The 20,702-nt window shown below is 35.3% G+C and overlaps 2 long non-coding RNA genes across 4 annotated transcripts; one reads left to right on the top strand and one right to left on the bottom strand.

Annotated features, from left to right (window-relative positions):
• Window positions 1-5,284: 5,284 nt before the first annotated feature.
• On the bottom strand, window positions 5,285-16,576 carry LOC109144871. 2 transcript variants are annotated; one of them, XR_002045899.2, is made up of 4 exons: window positions 16,428-16,576; window positions 16,056-16,129; window positions 13,048-13,113; window positions 5,285-5,352 (listed from the first exon to the last, which is right to left on the bottom strand). It is a non-coding gene; the product is annotated as an uncharacterized LOC109144871 (long non-coding RNA). The 2 variants fall into 2 exon arrangements; XR_002045901.2 differs by lacking the exon at window positions 16,056-16,129.
• LOC120409858 lies at window positions 5,347-19,635 on the top strand. 2 transcript variants are annotated; one of them, XR_005601672.1, is made up of 5 exons: window positions 5,347-6,871; window positions 8,032-8,122; window positions 17,821-17,973; window positions 18,798-18,958; window positions 19,421-19,635. It is a non-coding gene; the product is annotated as an uncharacterized LOC120409858 (long non-coding RNA). The 2 variants fall into 2 exon arrangements; XR_005601671.1 differs by lacking the exon at window positions 17,821-17,973.
• The last annotated feature ends 1,067 nt before the right edge of the window (window positions 19,636-20,702 follow it).

Genomic DNA, 20,702 nt, shown 5'->3' with positions numbered 1-20,702 from the left:
TCTCATCCTGCTATCACCCAGCTCTGTAACTCTATCTTGTGTAACAAAATATTCTCACTTATGAAATAGAATGGTATGAAAAGGAGCATAAACAGGCTTTCCCTTAAATCTTTACATAACTCACTTGTGTAAGAGCCTGGGGGGAGGTAAGAGGTGCAAACACATGCCCTGTGGGCGATGTTCCAGCCTCCAGGCTGGAATTATGACAAGGACATTTAGACAGCCTTCTTGACAGACTGGTTCAACAAGTCTCTTTAAATGTAAGTAAAGCTTTTGAATAATACTACAAGATCTTCTCTTTTTCCAGATCACCCTCTATATTTAAATATTTATTCCTGGTCTCTCTGTTCTGCTTTCCTTCTCCAGGTCTTTTCTGAGCATCCTCGCCTTCATCACTGAAAGTGAACATGTGCACCAAGCCTTGTGTAGACCTTCTGGACAGTTTTTGTACTTCTAAATAAAAAAAAAAGTCTTCTTATTTGACAAGCTGTGCACATTTCTGTAAAATTTTTATCTCTAGTGTTGAAATTGTAGAACTCATTATGCTGGGATATTGTGAATGTCAAAAGAAAATTATATTAGAAAAAAGATTAGACAGATTTAGGGAGGATAGTACACATGTAGCTAGTAAACAAGGCAGAGGCAGTTTCTAGTTTAGAAAGTCCTCCAACTTTTGAACAATTGCAAAAGCCAAGTTGTTCCAGGGGATGGTTCATTCTGAGCTTTCTGGAGTTTCTTTAGCTTAATAGAAAATTTTGCAATATTTTTCATGATGAAGTGTTTACTTAAGACTTGTCCAACAAAGAAAGTATGAAATTTAATTTTTAAAGAGGTTATTTTAATGTGAGGTTTAGTCAGTTTAGGCCATATTTCAAGGATTTATTATAAAAAAATACCAGTGACACTTATTTTAAATATAGGAGCTTAGTATAATAAAAATTAAAACAGAATTGGCTGTACAGTATTTATAGATGCAGATATATATATTTGGGTCTGTAAAGGCTACATAAATGGATACATCATGCATAAAAAATGAGACTTTTTTTCCCATTACTCATTATAAGGCAGTGTTGTCTAATGGGAATAAACTAGGTTAGTAAACTGCTTCTTCAGCAATTTACCTTCACAGTTGAATCCAGCTGCAACAAAAAGATAAATCATATACAAACATTTCCAGATAGCCAAATTACAAGTAGTTTAGATTTTTTCTCCTCTAGAATTGTGTTTCACATTTTTAAGATCTTTCTTCGAGTTCACAGTCTTCTATTGTAACTCCTTTTGGTAAAAGTTATTGCAACCTTACTGCCTTGCTAGCAAAAATTACACATAGAGGACATTTCTCCTCTGGAAAATGAGTTAGTGTTTTGACCTTGATTTTTCATCTACGTCTTTTTATAAAATGTTTTCAGTATGGTCACCTAATTAAGGCCAGAGATCATGACCTGTATGATTATTTGCATTTTCAAAACAGAAGCAGAAAAATTCAAGTTGAACTTACTATCTATATAATGTGTATAAAAATGTGCATACTAGGATGTTGCTGCCTGTTCTGAGCTTCCCCTTCCCCTCCCCCTCCCTAAGACACTTGCCTCTGCCATGTGCTTTGAACTCCTTTGCTCCAAGCGGGGGCAAAACCAAATGTAACTCAGACTCTTTAGCAGTGTCTGATTGGCCGCTCACCCCGGGTCCGCCCCCAGTCCGCCCCTTTCCCCTTCTCCGAATAAAAGAGACGATCAAGGGCGGCCCTGCCCTCTCTTGGCTCTGCTATCCTCGTGTGAGCATCTCTTGTTGTCTGTTTCATTTGAAAGCTTCTAACTGCAGGGAATTGAGTGAGCAGGGAGCTATATTTCTCCCTCTTTGCTTCTGCTGATGGTATTTGCTTTGCAGCTGATACAGATACCGATTTTAGAGCTACTAAAGTGCTAGATCGCCCGTGCTACCTCTCTGGGTTGCTCGAGGCTTTCTAAGGCATTGAAATACAAGTGCTAGCCGGTAAAAAGCTGAAAAGATACCTCCTCGCTAGGAAAACTTATTGGACACACTGTTTTAAAATATTTTGAGAATAAGGTCATAATTCATGAAAACTTTCAAACCACAGACACTTTATAATACAGTGTATAAAAATCTTCTCATTCTTACTGAGGAAGTTTTATTAATTGTAAGCTTATAAATGTACATTTGAGACACAATGCTAGGCACTTTTGAGACATGGACACTTACGTAATTGAAAGATAATTTATGTGAAAATTAGATGACTATGTGCATTACCACTACCTTCACAACCTTGCTTTATGCACTTAGACATAGAAAGTGATGACACAGAACTCCTTTCCCTCCTTAAAACTTATATGACTCAGGTTACAGTAATTTCAATAAATGCTGTCCAAATTACTCTCCAAAACAGGGTTGCTATCATGCATACTGGGAAAATTCACTCTGCTAGGAACAGTCCTCAGTCCATGCGGTTCCCTGAGCATTTCCCTGGCATGTTTTTAAAGATTGTTTTTTGTCCATACATAGAGTAAGTAAAGCCATCCCTACAGCCTGTGTCCAAGTCCTGATCAGTTTGCTAATACAGCTGTAGTCTAAGAAAGCTCCAGGGACGTATGTTTTGGACATAAAATGTAGTTGTAAGATTAGAAACCTTCTACTCTGAGTGTTTGATATTCCTGGGGGACAAAGAACCCTGAATTCTGGACCACTTGTGCATTTTATTTACTGATTGTTAATCTAGAAAATAAATAAGCCATCCCCAAAAGAACAACAGAACCTTGCTCCCCCTTCCTGTCTGAGAACAGCTTAATGTCTGGCAATATCGATTTTCTCTTGCACATCTGCTGACTTCTTGGCTTATATATCCTTATATAGACTGTCTGCTTTAGCTATCCTTATACATCTTTTCTACCTGGTGGTACAGTCTCAGCTATACACATTGAGAAAGTTCTTTCTGTCAGGTAAGTTGCTGCTGTTCAAGTAGGCCATGAGTTTATGGACAGAACACCTTTCCTGAGGTATTTGAGTTGATATTTTGAAGCTGATGGGGGACTAGAATAGACATTCTTTATATCCTGGAGGAACATCTAAAGGTGCAATGAAATAAATGAAAAAAAAATTAATTTAAAAAGAAAGGGTTCTTGCTGCCATCAAAATGCCAGAAAATAATGGAGCAGTATTGAACTGTGAATCTCAGTCTCATTTAGTTTTAGGCCCACATAAGGACAGGATATTGCCCATTCCATTTTCGTCTGCATGTAGTGAGATGTCCTCTGGCTTAGATGTCCTCTGAACTACTATATGGTTGTTTAGATTGTCTAAACATGGGCAATTCTTCCCATTCAAGTGATTTAGGGATATAGATAGCAATTTAGATCACCTAAACCTCCTGAAGGGTGTTATATATAGCCATGGGAATATTTGGACCCTTTGCTAAATATTAAAGTCATGTTCATATTGTAACAATTCATTTATCTTTAAGACTGTGCACAGCATTATTAAAATCTACTCTTCTACTTAATTCCCTCAGGCCTGAGTTATTCCTAGATATGGACTTACTGCACACTGGAAACAGCTGCTGTCAGCAAAAACAGCCTATCTGTTAGCAGCTTAACAGACCACTACAGAACAGAGGTGTGAAGTTTACTGAAGTCTAGTTGATTAAAGTCACATGCCAGCCTTAGCTGGAAAGCAAAGAAAAGAGGTATTTATAAATGTTTGGAAAAGTCTTTCAAACAGAGTTGGCAAGTACAGCTTCCTTGAAGATTTCTCTGTCTTTGTTGTATTGGGATAGATCTGTAAGTAATTTAAGATAGTACACATCCTTCATTTTCAAAAGTACATCTGGGCTTGCAGGAGCTGAGACTCTCACCCTGTGAATTTTAGAGCACAGCAGGGGTTTATTTTGTATCCATAAAATACCCTGCTGTGAAGTCAAAATTATTGCCTGACAGTCATGCATATTTTTTTTAAAGAGTGGTATCAATCATTTGGCTCATGACTAAAAATTTATCAGAAACAACATTTAGCAAAATGTCAGGGAAAAGTAACCGGTTGGGGAAGATATTTTGATTTAAGTAGAGCAAATATCCTTTCTGGAAATTTGAAATAGCACAAGTCCAGATAAAATTAATAGCAACCAGAGACTATGATGCATCCTAGTACAGTTTTACAAAACTTCCAGGTAACTAGGTAAATCCTCTATTGAAATGCAAGCTTTTCTTAATTTCAACCACTAGTGAATCAGAAGTTGCCTTTTTATATTTGCATTAAGAGTTGTCATGGGTACCATTTCGTTTGTGGACAAAATGGTGCAGGCCTTCAGAGAAGAACCTTTCACAGTCACACCTGGTTCTTACCAAGCTCAAGATACCTAGCTGGGGGTAGATGTGGGAGGTGCTGCAGGAAGAAGAATTAGCAAATGAGATTTTATTTTAAAATTATTAGCATAATATTACTTTGCAGACATGAAGATTTTAGATAAGGGAATATGGAGTGTAGAAACCCTAACAGATATTCTACAGTAATTGGTGACTGATAAACTGCTAATGAAAGCGGAAAGCTTTTTCCTTATAAACCTTATAATATCTTCCCTTTAATAGACAACTTGCTTGAAAACCTCCAAAGATATTGCCTGAGAATGGCCGTAGATGCAATTTTCTTCCTTTTTATATATATATATTTTTTTTTTTTTTTTTTTTTGTTTGGTGGAATCAGTTTTTAAAAGTGTTCAAAAAATTATCTATGCACTATCAGATCAAATGGTGAATTAATATAGTATTGAAACATTATCTGTAATTACTTTGATAAATCTGAAACTGAAGAGGCAACGTGGGTGAGGATTTGTATTTCATACAAATAATTTGGAATAGAGATATAGGTTAGAAGTTAAAAGAAATTACCATTCTGATATTCAGGGATCCTATTGTGTTTGGATTTTAGTTCCTTACTCTAAAAGCTTGGATAGAAGGCATAGATTGTGAAATGAAAATTGTTTGTTACAGCGGCCTTTCTTTATGGAGGTTGAAAAAGAAATAAGAATGGTCAAAAACACGCACTTAGTTCTTGCACAAAAAGAAAGGGATGGTCGCTGCTCTGAATTTAAAGGCTTTAAAAGATGATCTCAGATGTTTCTGCTAATGCAGGCATGATTCAGCTGGTTGTATTTCCTTTCCAAAAGTTCCTGGGTTTGTGTCTCTTTTGTAAAATTCAAATTGTGTCGTAAATACTATTGGTTAGTGTTAGACTGATCTGTGATTAATTTTTTCCATGCTAGGAAAATGGTTCTTTACCTGAGGGTGTGTCCTCAAACGTTTCTGTCACTGTGTACAGTGCATACTGACATGAACAGTGTAAGTCCTAGAAAAGAAAAAAACAAGAACAGAGATTGGAGTTTATTCTGTAAAAACCTTTATTCTTCTCTCCTTCAGCAGTTTTAAGAACACAAATTTAGTTTATTGGTCCATTTTGTTTTTAAAGACATAGTTGGATGGAGAACACACATAATTTTGTAAGTACAGGAAATGAGGAAATTATGATGTTTGGGTGTGTCCAAACAAGACAGCTTTTGTAAATGGATGCAAATGTTATACACAGGTTTCAGCTCAGGTTGCAGAGGGAATATGCTGCATTAAGGTAGAGCAGTAGAGCTAATCAGCCTGTCAGAATTTAATGATAACCAAATGTCTTAAATTCTAGATAATGGAGACAAAACTCTTATATTTTTGTTTAAGTACTGTCTCAGGGATTTTTGTGCTCTTGGCTACACAATAATAATAATAATTTGGTGAGGCAGCAAGTGGAATTAGGAGTTATAGTTAAGGTCCCTCAGGCAGAGATAATAGATCTTACAGTTCCTGGCAGCCTGACCTTCCTTTTACTTGTTATTCAAACACCTTGCTCTTTTTCCACCAATATGTTGGGGTTTTTCTTAATAAAACTAGTTATGACCGTGAGCTTTGTATTGAGTAACACCCTATCTCTATGAAAGAGGTGAATGTATTCAGCATTCATATCATGCTGTACCCGCTGGATAAGGATGCAGGAGCCAGGGGCCTTCCTTTGCTGACAGAGGGTGATTCTGGACATAGGCTAAAGCTGAGGTTTAGAGATCATGGGAACTAGAGGGCTGCTCAGAGCAGCACCTAGAGAGGCTTCTGTGTCTCTGAGGTAAACAGCACTGTGGAGCAGGCTTTCTGGATCATATTCTTGGACATTTACAGTCTGCTAAATTCCCATAGAGATAGAATGTGGGTGGTCTGGGTCCTGCCATGGAACTGTTAGCAAAGAGATTAGTCTGAAAGAATGAGTTACATAGAGTGAGAGCTACATTGTTTGTCTAAAATTTAAAAATCTATGATTTGAACAAATTGTCATTTTATCTTCCAAAGAACACATTACCTCTGCTGTGTGGAATACCCATATGATCTGCACTGTCAGATTCTATTATTATTATGACAGATACTGTAGCATATAAATTTTAAACTAGTGAAAAAAACGTCATCTATCTTTCGGAGCTAAGTGTTCAAAGTGCATCAGCTATTCAATTTGATAAATCATTCTTCAGACAGTTTGAGAAGAATTGCATATTAAAAATACAGTGAATGGGAGAAACCCTCACTTTCAGCCAGCTTCACATTTCTTAAACTAATTCTGGAGAACTCATGAGAGGTCTACTTCCAAAAATGTTTCTTTACTCAAAGTAGCTGGAAAAAAAAAGGTAAATAAAATATTTCTCTATTAAGATAAATTTGATTTGAATAAAAAAATAAAACAGGGTATTAAAACTTAATAATGCTGTTTTTCTGTTTATTATGGTCTCCTGGAAATAGCTGAAAGGGGAAGGAATAGCTGCGGTTTATTGCTTTCATATTATTCTGTAAGTCAATGGTATCAACATTTATGATTCTCTCATAAAAGAACACACACTTGGGTTTTCTGGAATGGAGCAGTTGATAAATTCCATTAAAGGCTTTAATGAAAACAACTTTTTTTATGGGAAGAAAAAAAAAAGTTTTGCAGGTTCCAGATACAACAAAATTTTGGATTTTTTAAAAACTGGATAGAAAATGAAGAGCTTGAAAGGTGAAACCCTTACATAATTTCAGTTGGAAGACACATGAACACAAGGGCAAATATGAATCTAAACATGAAATTTCCTAGACTGTTTTGTTAGCATGTTCATTAGCATTTTCATGTTAGCATGTTTCATTAGCATCAGCATTTCCTTATGTTTCAAATGTGTCATTTCACCAATTAAATCATTGCTTAAAATATCAACTGGTGCTCATTATTGATGAAGGCATAAACATCACACTTCAGTTAATGTATGACTTGTTGCTCTCATCTTCCCTCTTTCTGTTACACAGTTTTGGAAATAGCTCTTCTGGTAATAGCTCTTTACTCCCTTCCTCACTTTCTGAAAGTCAAAATTTGAGAAATCCACCATTGCATTTGGCTTCCAGACATTTTCCATCAACTTACTGGGAGAGTTTCCTTTACTTATTGGGAAAAAGAGGGAAAGAGAAACATTTCTTCAGCAGTAAAACAATCCACACTTAGAATAACCTGTAAGGCTTATCCTGTCAGTGGAAGTTTGGTTGTTTTTTCAAATGTGTTTCATTTCTATGTTCTCCTTAGATACAAGGGCTTTTCTTCCCATCTATGTGTGTGTTTTTGATGCCTTGAGAGCCAATGCACAGAGAGGAAATTGGAACTTTTCAGGACTTATTTGGGCAAAGCAATGGGAAAGGAAACTTGTCATGTCCATACTCAGCTTCCTTCCAAATAAAGCCCTTGTACCACTTTGGCAGCTAATGCTGAATAATAAATCAAGTTATAGAAGATAAGATGAATGAAAACAACAGATTTTTCACTCTAAAAGGGAAGACATTCTAATATGAAGAAACTTGTCAGTCTGAAAAATCCGTGACATTTTGAAAATCATCCCTGCAGTCTGATTAAATATGGAAATGATCTTTAGACAAAGTGAACATTTCACAGTTCTGAGCTCGATATTTTTTTATTTATCTCCTGCAGATTCAAACAATTTCAGAGGATATAACTTCACATGTGGTTTACCATTGATCTTTACCATAAATCAGAAGAATGTTGAAAATTGTGAAAAAAGGTCAGTGAACTTTATTCCACTTCCCCTTCACTTATATCTTCTGTTATTTAAAATAAATTGTATTATTTTTGTGCTACAATAACTTCTTGTTTTGGGGGACAACAAGTAATATCTGGGATGTTATTTACTTTGATTTCATAATAGAGTTTTGTTCAATTTCTGGTATGAAAAAGCCTCAGAGAAACACAACAGGAGCTGTGATATTAAAACAGTTTTATTTTTTGGGCGAGCAGTAACAGGCATTTACTTGATTTCAGCTTCATTGCATAAATAAGTAGTAGTTAACCCTTGCATTTTAGTGGGAGGAAAAAGATCTAGTTTTGTTAGGATTACATTATCAATGCAATGTAATAAGTAAAGTATTTTTCTTTGTTTTTTCTGAAGAGATATTTTAGAACAGGCTGAAGTACAGACACAGTATATTTTCCAACAGGGAAATGAGAAAAAGGTGGAGCCTTCTCTCTTACTCAAGGCTGCATCAGGTTTTTGGTCATGACTTCATCCACCATTCATCAATTTTTTTTTTATTTTTGTCCATCAAAGACCAATCTGGGAATATTTCTTCTTTTTTGAAACATAAGAAATGTCCAATTCTTATGAATACATTGCATAAAAAAATCTTCAGTACAACATGTTTGACTTCTCAATAAATAATTTTACTGTATGAAATCAGAGCTTCTTATTATATTTGGTCTTATTCATTTTGATGTGCTGTGATTTTTCTGCCACATGCTGTAGGTCATGCTGTGGGATTAGTAATACAGCCATTCTGCTACTGACTAGTAACTGACAGAAGCTGTTTTCATAACCTTTTTTGAAGACTGAAACATCTATATTTTTATTTCTGTTTTCCAGCTTATCTTGACTTTTCAAAATGCTTGAAAGCTCCTTATCAGTAGAGTTTCAAAACTTGCAGTAAGGAATAAGTTCATTTTTTTAACTAGCGTGCTAGCGGTTCAGGAAAAGTCACTTAAAAACATAAGCAAAAGAGTCTCCATATATTTTAATTGTAACCTTAAGAAAAAGGAATTTTATCTCAAATGATCAAGACTAATTATTCAGGACTTTGGAGACCATTATCAAGACTTCAAAGTCAAGTTGGATATACTAGATAAGCATGACTGCTGGATGGACTTCAGAAGATCCTTGAGAGCAAGCTGCTTTGGTAGGCTGACCTTCATCTGAAAGACACATGTACATGTGCACTCACCCAACTGTGTGCTTGTGAAATGTTTTGTGCAGCAATAACATCCCAGTCTATTCTTTTCCTAAATCAGAGCGTTGGACTTCACACAGGAAAGTTTTCTTTATGCTTGAGCAAACCAAATGTACAAAAAATTGTAGATGATCTTATCTTGATGTGCATGAACAGCCTAGAGTAAGTATTATTATGCATGTGCCTAAAGATGAACCATCTTATTCACCTTTGCAGATGGAGAGAGCAGCATTGTGCCTGGGTTTAACATTGCTGCTCTTCTATTACGAGCTATTGAAGCAGCTTAAATTCTCTAGTTAGATAAAAAAACACAGTAGCAGTGGCTTTAGAAGTGATGAGTCAGTGTAGTAAGGAAAAAAGCTCTTTCTGTACATTTTCATTTTGTAGTATGAAGGTTTTCTCTGAAGTCTGAGTTTGAAGGTTTTTCCTGGATTTTAAAATGTATTTTATTCTGTGTTACAATCTGACTGGTGACAGATGCCTTTGCCCAAACTAAGTGCAAACAGACCATATGCCAAAGTCAATAATATGGATTGTATTTAACAATGAGTGTGAGGTAGAGAGATAGAAAGAAATATAAAAGGAGGATAGAGAGAGAGAGATATCAAGGAGAAAAAAAAGCTGTGAATCCAGCAGTGTCCCTTGGTCCTTCTTCATCCTGGGCTTCTCAGTTGTGGGAGTCCCAGAGCCATTCTTCTGTGGGTACCACCTTTACACAGTCCAAGTTTTGGTATCCATGGGGCGGTCACAAATGCCGTTCCCATAACTTGGGTATGTATGGACAGTTGCTTCCTTTCCCACAGTCTGTAACAGTGGGAAATTTTTGTCTAGATGCATTAAGCAGGATGTGCTAACCAGCTTCCTCTGCCAGGCCTGGAATTAGTGCCTTTCTCTTGCAAGTGCCTCTCTTCTGTGTGTATCTCAAATTCCTGCTGTGGTGGCTTATCTTGTGACAAGATCCTTCTGTGGCCTTGACAGTGTTTGAGACAGGCAATTGGGCTCTTTAAGTTGTGAAAAGTACATTTGATGGTGTTTTAGTATTTAGAATTTAGTATTTAATAATTAGTGTTTTAGTAGATGGTTTGCTAACTTTAAGATTGACTTTAAATTAAATTGTTTCTTTTTTCCTACTCCCGAGCATTGTTATTTTAATTCAGAATTTGCTACAATTTGACAGGAATATGATATATTAAACGTAATGATACTATAAAGGCTTATGGAAATTATTTTTTACACCGACTACTTTTAACACTGTATTTTACTGTATTCTAACAAATAAACAATATGTTCTCAATATACACCATCATAAGCCCTACAGCTATTTTAACAAAAAGCAAAGCACAACACGACACAGCACAACACAGAGAATTAATTTCATAGGGTATCTAGTTTGATTAGTGCATGGTACTACCCATGAAACGTCCTAATGCATTTTTACTAGACTTAAAAATAAAAATGAAAGTTAAATTTCTGAAGGTTCAGTTCTACTCTTTCTTTTAAGACAGTAGGTAAATCAGAAAGGAGATGGAACTCCTCGTGCAGTAAGGGAAATTCAAATTGGAAGGGGTAATTTACTGTGTTAGCAGGTCTTCCATCACTGTTTCTCTGACCTGAACAACCTCATTTAAATGCTAAGTTAGGGCAGGATGGGCTTTGAGGAAAATTTTGATAGAGAGTGAGTGCTTTCTAATAATTTTCTTTTCCATCTTCATTTGAAACACTTTGCCACACATTCATTTTTTGTCCTCCATCATTTTCTTGTTTGAAATATTTTGTCACAAATTTTCAGATTAAATGATCCCTTATCAGTCATAATACAAGTCAATATTAGTGATTTTTACTCTATGTGAAATAGTCTACAAATAGAAAAAAAAATCATAAACATACTAAGCAAATGGATTGTGTAAGAAAGAGAAGAAAGAGAAGAAAGGATGTATGCAGTCCTCAAATCAAATCGTTTCAGGTTACCCCATGAAGATCCATTATCAGCTATCTGCAGTGTGGGAAGGATGAGTTATGAAGCTCATAACTGCTGGGTTTTGTATTTTGTTTTCTTTGCGATGTGTATGTCTCAGCAGGTAGCTATTCACACGCATTCTGTCATGCAGTGAGGTGGTGAGGGTCATGGCAGGAAAAATTCTAACAGATTCATTAAAATCATGTTCATATTAATCTAAAACTCAGATATGTTGCAAATAATGAATGAGCTCTGCCAGCAACTCCAAATGAATAATGGCAAAATCTATGTAATAAATAATTCAGTTATATGTGTCTTCTATTTTATAGAAACTTCTAAAGTGCTACGAGAAACATTTTTCTTAAGGAACAAACTTCTGGAGGTGAGGCAAATCTCTCTCTCCAGCTGTAATGATAAGTTTCTTTTTAAGAACTATGACATGGAATACTGCTTCCAGTTTATCTTTCAGAACTGTTTACTTGATCACAAAATGAGAAGCAAAGGCGAGTGCATAGATGTGTTGCTGGGTCCTTTAACTGCTATTCTCAGCAATACTTCTGCAGAACTAAGGTATATGCTTGTCATTAAACATGTAATCTAAGGCATATATATTCCAAAAAGGAATGCCTCTTGTTATTGTTTACTTTTAAAAATAGGAGATATGTCATAGCTGTGAGCTAAATACCTCCTTTGCATTCACATCTCTGAGTTTCCAAGCAAAACAATAATGTTAATGGAAGGTAGAGCATTTAATTTCAAATTTAGAGGCTTTTGTTGATAATGTTATTTAAACCCAGGAAGGTTATACTTAATTATAGATATGGCAGTGTTCTTGACAGTTCAACCTCTTTAATGGATTATCTTTCCTCATTTAAATATAAGAAGTAGGAATAATAAAAAAAATGAATCTACAAATGTAACAAGCTTCTTTTTATATGCTTAATAACTATCTTTGAAGAAGAATACACACTACGTTGAGCTTTAAAAAACTGACAATATTTATTAAGCCACAAAAGAGCTTATGTAGCTTTGTGATTATGGACAGGAAAGAATTTTAAAAAAGGCAAAGTTAGCAAAAAAAAAAGCTTTAAAGTAAGCAGAAATTACATGTCAGTCATAGACATTAAAGCTGGCTGTTTTTAAACTCCAACTGCTAAGCCCTGGGCATGAAACAAGAAAATGATGAGGTAGGCTGAATGAAATGCACACAAATGCTAATGTTTAGAACCTTACCTAAAGTTAAAAATACAAATGCTTGCTTTAAGGAAAAGGTTTCAAAAATAAAAGAATCCATCACATGAGTCTCTATGAATACAAATATGCTGAAATCCACACATACGGAATATGTTAAAGATAGACTTTCCTTTCTGTTGAGAAATCTTCCTACTGTATGCTCTAAAGAATACTGGAGTTAACTGTTACAGGAATTCAGAAATAAGGGTTTTTTTGAATAGAAACATATGATTTTATTGGGGGGGGGAGGAACCCAGCAGTCTTCAAGCGGAGTAAGACTGTTATTGTAGCATACAATACAGTCAGCACCAATTAATTTATTTCCTGCTTTTTTTGAATGTTTGCTATGGTAAATCACAGCATTTACTGAGGAATTCTGCAGAAGAATATGGACTGAGAATGTTTCTTAGAATAATTTTCAGATGTTGCATAATTATTTGATTTAGGAAACCGCATCTTAATTTCCTTATCTATGGCATTAGATATATTTACATGTGCCTACTATAAATGCATACTTACATGAGGGTGTCTGTTTATGTGTGTATAGTATTGAAAAACATCCGTATTTTTTTCTACTGTGTTCATCTGCAAAATAAAGCAACATTGTAAAAATTAAAAAATAGACATCTATCATAAAAAAAACCCCAAACCAACAAACTAAAAAACATTTCAAGTTAGAATATTACTACTTCTCTTTCCTGGCCAAGAGTTCTATTATGTACTTTCTTAGACTTCAAGAAAGGAGCGCCGAGAAAGCAGTGAAGGGGCAGGATTCCCAAAACTTACCATGTATTCTTCACTGAAGCTGGGAAGAAACACAGAGGAATCAGCTCACATATTTGCCAAAGCATTTGTATTCCCTTCTCAGACTCCTCTGTCCTACAGACTTTTTTCCCACCCCAGTCTAATCACCTGGTGTGCAGCTGAACTGCAGCCAGTGGACTTGGTCTCACCACTTGAAGCAACCCTACTTTAAAGGGAAGAGCTGATGAAACTGCCAAACTCCACCAGTCTGAACAGGAAAATCTACAGTCTCTAGGGGATCTGTCTCTCTTTTGTCTGCATTCATATTTTACCCTAAATGATTGTTAATTTATATACCTAGAGTCAGCAAGAATAACAGTGATTCATAATGACCCTATTATGCCATTGCATATGCTATTGCTTTGTTTTGTTACTGCTACCATATAATTTCTGTTCCCTCATAGTGTTTCCGTTTTATAACAAGTTCTTTTTTTCCATGGACCTGGCTGTGCACAGTACAGTCAGGCTGAAGCACTGCGTGGGATCTTTGCATCCTCCCATCACAAAGAGAGATAAACACTGTAGTTTTTGCAACATGAAGTTCATTTTCAATTTCCTACTATATGTGTTAAAATTAAACATTCAAATTAAAAGGCTCTTTTGAGTCACAGCTAGGACATCCATCTTTAATGGAACAGTTCATCGATCAAGACTATTTTGGATTTGTCTCAGTTGTGTGTGAGCACGCATTTCTATGTTTGTGTGGCATCTGTCTTCAGAAATTAAAAGAGTATGGAAAAAATTAAGGGTAACATCCCATCCAGAATGCTCTCCCTACAATATCACAAGAAAACTGTTTTAACAATAACAGCTAGATGGACTCTTTAGTCCATTATTTTAGTCAGAAAACTTGAATAAAGATAACTGAATTTGACCTAATAATAAGGAAATAAATTATGTGACTATTGTAGATAAAGCCTTGTGAAATATAAAGCCTTGATGTAATGGCAACTGCTCAACTCATACCTTTGAAGTAAGAGCAGTGCTAGCTGTTTGAAATGTTGCAGGCAAATGCAAGCTGCAAACAGCAGTTTCAAGAAAGTTGGAAAACAGAATAAGCTTTGTTCTTCTATAAGAAATACCATTTTGTTCCGAAAAGACATACCTGTATGAAGTAATCAATACTTTTTTAATATGAGACAGATAAAGAACAAACACAGCTCTTAAGGTTGTCTGTGTTGAAAAGAAGTACTTTTATCTTCATGAAAGAAGTAGGAAAAAAAAAGTGAGCATTCAAAATTCCAGCATTAATGTCCTTTCATGATCTGACATGAACAATGTAATTCAAGGGCCATCAGAAACAAAAGGTCTAGCAAACTCCACAGCATTTCTGCATCTGGAATTTACAATCAGACCTAGCAAGGTGATGTGTCTGACCATTGTGTTTTAGTCTGTTCTCCTGCAACACCACCAGTTTTTTGCCATTAATATATGAAACCAAGTGCATTGATACAGCTGCCATTAGAATAAAAACCTAATCTCCATTTTAAGAGTTGCTGTGCTCTAAAATAAAATAAAAATTATTTCTAGACATTGCCACAAACAGCACCTCAGGGATTTCAGATTTCATAGAGGAAGCACTTAAAATCATGAACTCAGATTTCACACAGAAACTACAAATACGTATTTTTAAAATAACAAGAGCAGTATCCAGGTACTTCACTGTTTTCTGTGCTCCAAGCCCTTATTCCCAGCAGCAAAAAAGCCAGTGCAGAGATGCAGTACGCAATAGGTTTAGGAAAGGTACACATATCATTGTACATTCCTTGTCACTGAAAATGGGCTGGGTACACCAGTGGAACTATGTAAACTTGGATCCTGAAAGATTCACCCTACAGGTTGTTTTTCACGAGCTTTCTGAAGGTGATATTTCATCTCATGAATTTTCATCAGAAAATATGTTTCACTCCATACAGGTAAAAACTATTGTCTTAAATATATGCAGTGAATATTCTTATCTGAAATTTGCAAACATTTATCAAGTCAAGAATAAAGCTGTGCACTCTGTTGCATCAGTCGCAATTAAGAGCTGTAACTCAGTCATCAAGTATGCAGCCCTTGTGCTGCATACTTATGGAGAATTCTATGCAAATAAAGAATGAAATCTAAAAAAAAAAAATTAAGAAAAAGGAAAAAAGTTACACCAAAATGATCATATTTATCATTATAGATGTAATAGAGGTATTAGCTGGACACAAATCCAAAGGCTACTCCTGCACTAGTGAACTAAATAGTGATAGAATATGGTTTTCTTGCCAGCATCAAAGACCTGTTGCTACATCCTTGTCATTAAGATCTCAGCCATCAAAATCCTGTGCTTATGTATCACACTGGATTTTTCAGGGGAATAGTAGGAGGCAAGAACAAAACTATGCCCCTGACCTTCTTATCATGAGTGTGGATGATGGCTTTCCAGTGCTTTTCTTCACTCCCTAACAATATATAGTTACTTGTAATGGAAGTATTGTGAAAAGCTAAACATGTAAATATGCTGGATGTGAATTATTGTAAATGTTGCTAAAAGACAGTCAGTGGTATACTTTATTGTAATCTTCAATTTAAAACCATTTTATTTTAAGAAGTGGTCAGTTCCTATTTTCAAAAGTGACCCTAAGACACTGGGAAACTTAGGTTTCACTAGCTGCAGGGTGTCTACATGTATTTTTATTCCAAAATGGGTTTTCTTGATTTTTTTTACTTATTTTATTTGGAAACTTACTTACTTGGTGTCCCTCTGTGCTAGGTACATGACAAGCTTCATACAGAGATCACAGTCCTGGAACTAGTCACTTAAAATCTAAAAATAAATGGTATAACTTAAGGCTTAAACAAACAAAGGCAGAGAAAAATAATAGTAGTTATAAAAAATGAAAAGACAGAAGAAAAAAAACTGCTCTGGACTTTGCCCAGAAGAAACAAATGGTAAAAGAATTATATCACTGAATCTGAAGAAGACACAGAGTTTAGAGACAAAAACTAGGAACCCCTGATTTTCAAGAGAAAAACCATTCTATGGGTTCTATAAGAATGTCGCTTCCTAACTACTTCATATACTTCATACTACAATTAGATGCCAGAATACACAGAATACGAACCAGTATTTTCTGAAAGTGGAGAGGAATCCCCTTCTAAGAAACTTCCTTGCTTTTGTCCTTACATCTTCTTTCTGTAGGCATGTTCTCCATGAAAAAAAAAATTATATTCTTTTGAAAAACATTCATTTCAGTGTCAGCAGCAAGACACAGTGAAAAAATTATCTGTTTGTCTGCCTTTTTCTTCATCTATCAGGAAAAAGACAGAACCATGTCAAAGAAGCAGGAAAAATGAAGGATATTTTATCACCTTAATATACTGTAATACTTGCTTTATGATAGTCACTTATTTATGTAATTTTTAGATTCTTTTCTCATTTAATAGTAAGACAGTTCCTAATATGGAAAGATGACTATTTTCAGATAAATCTATTTAGTCATAATTGTTAAAATATTTTCTTTCTCCTTTCATAGTAATCTGTGATTTCTCTCTCCATTCCATTCATATTGGCTGGAAATTTCAAGTGCATAGCCTTTTCTTTTCAGTAATTCTTTCAAAAACTATTTCATATTAGCAGAGCTAGTGATTTTCTCCTTTACTGTGAGTCACAAAATCTTTTTTATTTCCAAAGATAAAGAGTTTTGATAGCAAATTTGGTGAATGACATAATGAGATTACCTTTTAATATTATTATTCCTTCTTTTGCTTTAGGAAAAGAGAAATATTCTGCAGTTTAAACCATAAATAAGTCATACAGCTATTTAAAAAAACCCATCCTTTAGAGATTTGACACAACCGGTATGATCACACAAAATTGTGCTATTGCAATACTGCTGTGCAGATTTGTCTGCAACGTTGGTGAGCAATTTTAACAGCTAATGCAATGGATCAGAATATTTCCTCCAGGATGAACAATGATGAAAATTTTTTGGGTCAGGCAGACCCAAAGTGTAACACATATTCTTCCTAAAATCTACAAGGACTGAAGAGAGAGGATATGTTAAACCTGCTTCTCAGTGGTTTCCCAGTTTCATTTTGAATGTATTTCTGTGCATAAGGCCATGGGTTTTGGTTAAAAAGACTTTTTTTTTTTTTTTGTTTGCTTACAATCTGTGCTTGTAAGATCATCTTAAATTAGAACCCATGCTGGCACTATAAATGTGTGTATTTTTCTGTAACTAAACAAAACACAAAAAAGAAAAGGGAAAGTATCTTCTTAAAACAGTAGGCTTATCAAAATAATTAGGTGTACAGCACCAGTGTATTGGATTTTAATAGCATCTCAAGGGTTGTTTGATTAATTTTTCAATTGAACGAAGGTGAATTTTCAAAGATTTTACAAACATAGGATATTCCTTTCAAAGTAAAAATTCCTTCTCCCTCTTCCTCAAATGAACAGTTTTGCTTAAAAAACCAAGAACTTGGTAAGTCTTAAATGCAATTTTGTTCTCTCAGGTAACGAAAATGTGCAGACAGAGAATCAGTTCAAACTGTGAGTTAATGCAGCCTCCTCAGTCTGTCAGAAGAACTGTAAATCCTATACAGAAGATTTGCACCCAAATGAAATGGATTTTGGCTATGCTCCTGCCCTAGATGGGTACTGTGAAGGTATCCATGAACTTTCTATTATTAATCAGAAAATACACAGAGAGATGGAGACTCAGAACCCTGCAAATTCTGTGGCATCTCACTGCCCCACTTTTGCTGGAGAGAAAATAGATATTTTGTACTGATTTTTGTTGAAGTGCCAATCACTTTTTAGCGGTAGTAATAAACCAGGAACTCTAGTTCCCACTGTGGAAATACAGACAATCAGAAAACATTCTACACATCTACACCTTTGCTTCACAAGGGGATAATTTTGAGAGAAAGATTGCGTGAGCATGTATTAATAAGTCCCAATTTTCGATCATAGCACAGTAGATAAATGCTAGTGGCTCATATTGGTAAAAAGTTTTAAAAAACACTTTCATGGCTAAAACTACATAACTAAAAACAAAAAAGAAAGATACAGGAATCTGTTTCTAGGTGTTGGGTTTTCCCTCCCCTTTCTTCATCTTTTGAGAAAATCACCATCTTCATTAAATGGGTCTTGCTAATATCATACTCCTAGATATAAATGCTTCCATTTAGGCTGAAAATCAGTTAGCAAACCTGTTTTGGTCCATATGGAATTGGCTTAATTAAGACAGACTAATATTTTGGACCAAACTAATTAATATCTTAGGAGTGGATTCAGCTTTAAGATTTTTAGCAGTCTCTTAAAAGTACGGTCTCTCAGAGGGAGGCAGCTGCTCATCATTGACATGCAAGACTAATACATTCAACTTGAAAATGAACCTGAGTAGTTCCAGCTGAGCTTTGCCACTGCAGTTATTGGAAATCTTCTTGTCACCGGAGTATTCCTAGTGCTTCTTCTTCCATCTAATTAGGTCTCAGATCCTGAAACAAAGTTACAGAAGAACTGGTATACTCTTGCTGACTGAATTCATAGTGAAGTAGAAAAGAGCAAGGAGCAGAGAGGGCTGAATACACTGTCCTGCCATCTCCCATGGAACTGCAGCACTGCCACCCATTTCCAGAGACTGAAGAGGTGAGGAGGATAGTGCTTCCTCCAGGAGGGGGGGAAAGATGAAAGAGGAAGCAAATAATATAAATGGGACCTGCATTACTTTCCTTCTTTTATTACGGTCCAGGTAACAAAACTCATCTGGTCTCCTGACTATTACTGAACATTGCTTCTCACATTTCCTTCTAATTTATTGTTTCACTTTTCCCTTTATTATATTGCATGTATAATCACAGGAACAGGGTATTGTGTTTATTTTATACTTACACACTTCCAATAGCACACCCAAGTCACCTGAGATGCCTGGACAGGATGTAGGTTTACAAAAGCTGCTGAATCTTGAATTTGCTTACTTGAGTTAAAGTCAGTCATGACAGTATGATATCTGAATTAATTATTTAGTCCTTCAGCTTGTAACTTCTGAAATAGTTTTCTTTCAAACATAAGAATTGTACATGACCTTGCATCTTCTTGTTGTCTCAACAGAGTGTTCTCCTGTGGGAAAAATGCTTTCTTCTCTACTGGAAGATCAAATCCTCAGTGGATCAAGTCCTGGACAAAAATTATGATGGTATAAATTGCCTGCAATCCTGCAATTATTGTTAAACATATATTATCTTACATATGCATACTACATATTTATTTCTTGCCTGTATATACAGTGAGAACTAAGAAAAAAATAAATCAATCCTCAAAACTCACTACAGCATATGAATACATCTGTAGCAATTTATTTTGCTCTGAGTAACATATGAATGCTTCCTTAGAGTAGCCATATCATCCTAATGACTCTTCTGAGGTTTGTGAATTATGCTAACAATGATCTTTTCTACAAGTAAACATAAAATTCACTAATATGTTAACATTGTGGTTAATATAGAGAAGGGATTTCCAATACATATGGGTTTTAATTTACTCCTTTTTTTCTGCCACTTTATTGTCCCTTCCTTTGGATTAAGCAGCACAAACATTTGGTAATTATTTTTCTCACTGCAGTGTATGTTTGTGGTGCCAGCTTTTAGTTTTAGTCCAGGTTTCTTCATACAGACAATGTTTCTGAAAATGTTATTCTTACAAGTTAATAAAAAAAGTATTACCTTAATTATAGGTAGTTTCTTCTGTGAAATCAAGATGAAAGAAAAATATTTGAGAAGGTGACAGCTTTTGTATTTTGTGTTTCCTCGGTCAGAGCTCCTGCTGCTGCACAGCTCTCAATGTAAACGGTTTGCTTGAAAAATAGGGGTGTTGTTTTTCTTGGTACTTTATTTCATTTGGAATTGATCATACCTCTGCTTTCAAATTTACCAAGATTAAAAGTACATCTGAATTAATGTCAGTTTTAGATATCTATTATAATGTCAGTAGCTTGAAATCTATTATATTAATCTCACATATATCTAGTAAAGTAGCAACATGAGTCTAGGAATAGGGATTTTTGGAGATCTGACACTATTTTCTTCTTTTCTATAACTTTCTGCCTGATAATAAACAAACTTCTACTGGTTCACATTCTCTGAAATACCTAAGTGCCAAATTGTCATTGAAATCAGTTAGTCATATATATCTGAGAATATTTAAAAGATATCAGCCCCAGTCTCCTATCTGTAAGACAAGTTATTCAGACAGGAGATATCTTTAGATATCTTAACCTTACTGTCCTTGCAGAACTGAAGGCCAACAGTGTCCTGGGCCACATAGGTAGAAGGCCTACCAGCTGCTCAAGGGATGTCATCCTTCTCCTGCAATAAGCACTGCTGAGACAAATTTG

This window comes from Corvus cornix, chromosome 4, assembly GCF_000738735.6.
Source record: "Corvus cornix cornix isolate S_Up_H32 chromosome 4, ASM73873v5, whole genome shotgun sequence".
NCBI lineage: Eukaryota > Metazoa > Chordata > Aves > Passeriformes > Corvidae > Corvus > Corvus cornix.
The sequence above is the reverse complement of the archived record's forward strand: the minus strand, read 5'-3'. Positions and strand labels throughout refer to the sequence as shown.